We start from the raw sequence: 5,420 nt of genomic DNA, 5'->3' as shown, positions 1-5,420 counted from the left end.
TTGTTTATTTAGAGACGGAGTCTCACTCTGTCGCCCAGGCTGGAGTGCAGTGGCGCGATCTCGGCTCACTGCAAGCTCCGCCTCCTGGGTTCACGCCATTTTCCTGCCTCAGCCTCCCCAGTACCTGGGACCACAGGCGCCGGCCACCACGCCCGGCTAATTTTTTGTATTTTTTCAGTAGAGACGGGGTTTCACCATCTTAGTCAGGGTGGTCTTGATTTCCTGACCTCGTGATCCACTCGCCTTGGTCTCCGGAAGTGCTGGGATTGCAGGCGTGAGCCACCGCGCCCCGCCCTGATTTGAGACGGAAGTCGTGCTCTGTCGTTAAGGCTGGAGTGCAGTGGCGCCATCTTGGCTCGCTGTGACCTCCACTTCCTGGATTCAAGCAATTCTGCCTCAGCCTCCCGAGTATCTAGGATTACAGGCGTGAGCCATCACGCCTGGCTAATTTTTTGTATTTTTAGTGGAGACGGCATTTCACCATATTGGCCAGACTGGTCTGAAACTCCCGACCTCAGGTGATCCGCCCACCTCGTCCTCCCAAAGTGCTGGGGTTACAGGCGTGAGCTACCGCGCCTGGCCCCCTTTTTTTAATTTACAGAATTTGGATGACTGTGTGGTGGGCAGGGGGTGGTTGTGGTGGTGTACTAGAAAATCGCATTATATAAAGGAACCTTCTAGGATACTCGAGTTTTATGGCTTTCCTCCTGTTCACTCTCTTGACTTTTCCTTCTCTTGTTGAATTCAAAACATTCTTATGTCCCAGGGCTTCCGACGTGTCCCTATTCCTTTCTCTACCTGTATTCTTCCTGAATGATCTCAGGTTGTCCTGTCCTGTGGTTTATTTATTTTTAGTAGAAAAACTAAAAGTAAGTAAATTGTTGTCAAGTGCTGTTGCCTCTCAGATTTTTATCTCTAGTCCTGAACTTCAGTCTTCTGCCTGCCTACATGACCTCTTAATTTCGTCTGTTTTTAGGCATCTTTCAATGTAACAGGTTCACATGGAGCGCTTGATTCCCGTTCCTGTTCCTTCCCTAGCAGTTTTCTTTCTTTCTTTCCTTTCTGTCTCTCCTTCCTCTTCTCCTTCTCCCCTCCCGGAGTGTTGCTGTTGTTGCCCAGGCTGGAGTGCAGTGGCGCGATCTCGGCTCACTGCAACCCCCGCCTTCCTGTTTCAGCGGTTCTCCTGCCTCAGCCTCCCTAGTAGCTGGGATTACAGGCACCCACCACCATGTCCCTCTAATTTTTGTATTTTTAGTAGGAATATGGGTTTCACTATGTTGGCCAGGCTGGTGTGGAACTCCTGGGCTCAAGTGATCCGCCCACCTTGGCCTTCCAAAGTGCTGGGATTACAGGTGTGAGCTACCGTGCCCAGGTTTTTTTTTTTTTTTCTGAGACGGAGTCTAGCTCTGTCGCCCAATCTGGAGTGCGGTGGCGCCATCCTGGTTCACTGCAACCCCCGCCTCCCGGGTTCAAGGGATTCTCCTGCCTCAACTTCCTGCATAGCTGGGATTACAGGCGCGCACCACCACTCCCGGCTAATTTTTGTATTTTTAGTAGAGACAGGTTTCACTATATTGGTCAGGCTGGTCTCAAACTCCTGACCTTGTGATCTGCCCGCCTTGGCCTCCCAAAGTGCTGGTGATTACAGGCGTGAGCCACCGAGCCTGGCCAGCGCTTTTCTTTTCCCCTCGCCCCAGCAAGCCAGAGGGAGTCTTGCTCTGTCACCCAGGCTGGAGTGCAGTGGTGCGATCTCGGCTCACTGCAATCTCCGCCTCACTGCAACCTCCGCCTCCTGGGTCCAAGCGATTCTCCTGTCTTAGCCTCCCAAGTAGCTGGGATTATAGGCGCAAGCCACTACGCCTGGCTAACCCTAGTAGTTTCCATGTCATAATAGCACCCCTCTGCCCCACTTCCCATCCGGTTTGAGTGTAAAATATAGTGGTTATGTTCAATTTATCCCTTTGTCTCCTCCTCCCTCACTGTACACACAGCCAGTCCTTGAGGACACTGAATTTTACTTCCAAAATATATCCTACATATGTTTATTTTCATTTTATTTTTATTCCCACTACCCCAATTCTTCCTGGGTAGTGCCTTCCTAACTGGTCTCCTTGCCTCTGTTCTTACTCTGTTTTTCACACAGCAGTCAGAGTGATTTTTACTTATTCTGTTCCAGTGGATTTTCATTACCCTAAAGTAAATCCCAAACTTTATCTGCATGCCAGCGAATTATTGTTTATTTTTATTTTATTTTATTTTTAAAATAGAGATGGGATCTTGCTATGTTTCTCAAGGGTCTTGAACTCGTAGGCTGAAGCAATCCACCCATCTCAGCCTTTATTTATTTTTATTAAATTTTTGTTTTATCTGTCATAATCTGAGTGCTAAAAAAAATATATATATATATAAAAATTTGGCTGGACACGGTGGCTCACGCTTGTAATTCCAGAACTTTGGGAGGCCGAGGTGGGCGGATCACCTAAGGTCAGGAGTTCGAGACCAGCCTTGCCAACATGGCGAAACCCATCTCTACTAAAAATACAAAAAAAAAAAAAAAATTAGCTGGGCATGGTGGCATGTGCCTGTAATCCCAGCTACTCTGGAGGCTGAAGCAGGAGAATCGCTTGAACATGGAAGGCGGAGTCTGCAGTGAGCCAAGTTGCACCATTGCACTCCAGCCTGGGCAACAAGAGTGAAACACCATCCCAGAAAAAAAAAAAAAATTTTTTTAGAGGCAGGGTCTCCTTATGTTTCCCAAGCTGGAGTTCAGTGGCCATTCACAAGTGGTATCATAGGGCACTACAGCCTTGAACTTCTGGTATCAAGTGATCCTCCTTCCTCAGCCTCCCTAGTAGCTTTAGGCACATTTCGCCTCTCCCAGCTTGCTTATTTTCTTGTTCATTTATTTATGGTCTTTTTCCTCCAATATAATATAAGCTCCATGATGGCAGGGACCTTGTCTTCCCTGGAGTATTTTCAGGAACCAGAACAATGCCTGGAAAATTTAGTTAATGTTGAGTGAATAAATGTAGGAATGAAATTAGTTATAAAATCTTTTGATTGAATGTACAATGTGTATCCTGAACACATTCCCCCTTTTTTGGTTCCAGATTTGGGCAAATTAGAGAGTAACCAGAGACCCTAGAGTTACTATTCTATCGGGTACCTTTTTTTTTGAGACTGAGTCTTGCTCTATTGCCCAGGCTGGAGTGCAGTGGCGCGATCTCAGCTCACTGAAAGCTCCGCCTCCCAGGTTCACACCATTCTCCTGCCTCAGCCTCCTGAGTAGCTGGGATTACAGGTGCCCACCACCACGCCCAGCTAATTTTTTTTGTAGTTTTTTAGTAGAGATGGTGTTTTACGGTATTAGCCAGGATGGTCTCGATCTCCTGACCTCGTAATCCACCCGCCTTGGCCTCCCAAAGTGCTGAGATTACAGGCGTAAGCCGCTGCACCTGTCCAGGAATTTTTAGTTTAATTAGACAACTTAGTTTTTGAATCTGAGACCCTCTCGTTGCATGCGTGTGGGAAAGAGTGTATATGTTGTAAGAATGTATGTGTATGTATGCTCTGAACTATTTGGTTTAGAGTTACCATATGTCTTTTTTTTTTTCTCAATAACTTTGCTTTGATGGTTCTCAAAATTCTGTGACCAATTTTTGGTCCAGTTGTTTCCATTAAAAACTACTGATTTCAAAAGCTAGTAATTTAAAACTGCCACATTCCAAAAAAACCAAAAAACAGAAACCCAAAATGATCCATAACACATTCTCCTTTTCTTCTGAAGGGTTTACGGTGCATTGTTATCGTTAACCAGTTTACTGTTAAACCTAAATGGCTGATTGAAACAAACAGTTCTGAGGCTGTTCTTCTACCACCGATTAAGACTGAGGTGGCAGGTATTAGGGATAATATTCATTTAGCCTTCTGAGCTTTCTGGGCAGACTTGGTGACCTTGCCAACTCCAGCAGCCTTGTTGTCTGCTGCTTTGATGACACCCACAGCAACTCTCCGTTTCATATCATGAGCAGCAAAATGACCCAGAGGAGGACAGTCCTAGAAGCTCTCAACATACATTGACTTGCCAGGAACCATATCAACTATGGAAGCATCACCAGACTTTGAGAATTTAGGGCCATCTTCCAGCTTCTTACCAGAATGGTGATCAATCTTTTTTCATCAGGTCAGCAAACTTGCAAGCAATGTGAGCTATGTGACAATCCAGTACAGTGGCATAGCCAGCACTGATTTGGCCTGGATGGTTCAGGATAATTACTTGAGCAGTGAAGCCAGCTGCTTCCATTGGTGGGTCATTTTTGCTGTCACCAGCAACATTGCCATGATGAACATCTTTAACAGACACATTCTTAACATTAAAGTCCACATTGTCTGCAGGAAGAGCTTCACCCAAAGCTTAATGGTGCATTTCAACAGACTGCTTCAGTTGTAACATTGACTGGAGCAAAGGTGACCACCATTCCAGGTTTGAGAACACCAGTCTCCACTTGGCCTATAGGCACAGTACCAATACCACCAGTTTTGTAGACATCCTGGAGAGACAGATGCAAGGGTCTGTCAGTTGGATGAGTTGGTGGTAGGATGCAGTCCAGAGCTTCGAGCAGCATTGTTCCCCTGGCATTGCCATCTTTATAGGCGACTTTCTATCCCATGAACCAAGGCATATTATCACTTGGCTTCAGCATGTTGTCACTATTCCTACCAGAAGTTTGCATAAATGCTACTGTATCAGGGTTGTAGCCAGTTTTCTTAATGTAAGTGCTGACTTCCTTAATGATTTCCTTATATCTCTATTGGCTGTGGGATGGCTCAGTGGAATCCATTTTGTTAACACCAACAATTAGTTGCTTCACACTCAGCGTATAAGCCAGAAGGGCATGCTGAAAGGTCTGCCCATTTCTGGAGATACTAGCTTTAAATTCTCCAACACCAGCTGCAACAATCAGAACAGCAGTCAGCCTGAGATGTCCCTATTATCATGTTATTGATAAGGTCTCTGTCTTCTGGAGCATCAGTGATAGTCACGTAATACTTGTTGTTCTCATATTTTCATAGGGAGATATCAGTGGTGATACCATGTTCATACTCAGCTTTCAGTTTATCTAAGACCCACCCAGGCATACTTGAAGGAGTCCTTTCCCATCTCCGTAGCTGCCTTCTCAAATCTTTGTTTTTTTGACAGAGTCTCACTCTGTCACCCAGATTGGAGTGCAGTGGTGCAATCATGGCCCACTGCAGCCTTGACCTCCCCAGGTTCAAGTGATCCTTCCAGCCTCCTGAGTACTGGGAGTACAGGCATGCACCACTATGCCCGGCTAATTTTTTTTTTTTTTTTGGTGGCATTTTGTAGAGGCAGGGTTTCACCACGTTGCCCAGGCTGTTCTCAAACTCCTGAGCTCAAG

General features: G+C 45.9%; 1 pseudogene; it reads right to left on the bottom strand.

The window, feature by feature from the left end:
- Positions 1 to 3,915: 3,915 nt before the first annotated feature.
- LOC105552782 lies at positions 3,916 to 4,733 on the bottom strand (annotated as a pseudogene).
- Between the last annotated feature and the right edge of the window lie 687 nt (positions 4,734 to 5,420).

The sequence above is a fragment of the Mandrillus leucophaeus genome, unplaced genomic scaffold, assembly GCF_000951045.1.
Source record: "Mandrillus leucophaeus isolate KB7577 unplaced genomic scaffold, Mleu.le_1.0 Scaffold573, whole genome shotgun sequence".
Lineage (NCBI taxonomy): Eukaryota > Metazoa > Chordata > Mammalia > Primates > Cercopithecidae > Mandrillus > Mandrillus leucophaeus.
This window is presented reverse-complemented; position numbering and strand designations above follow the sequence as displayed.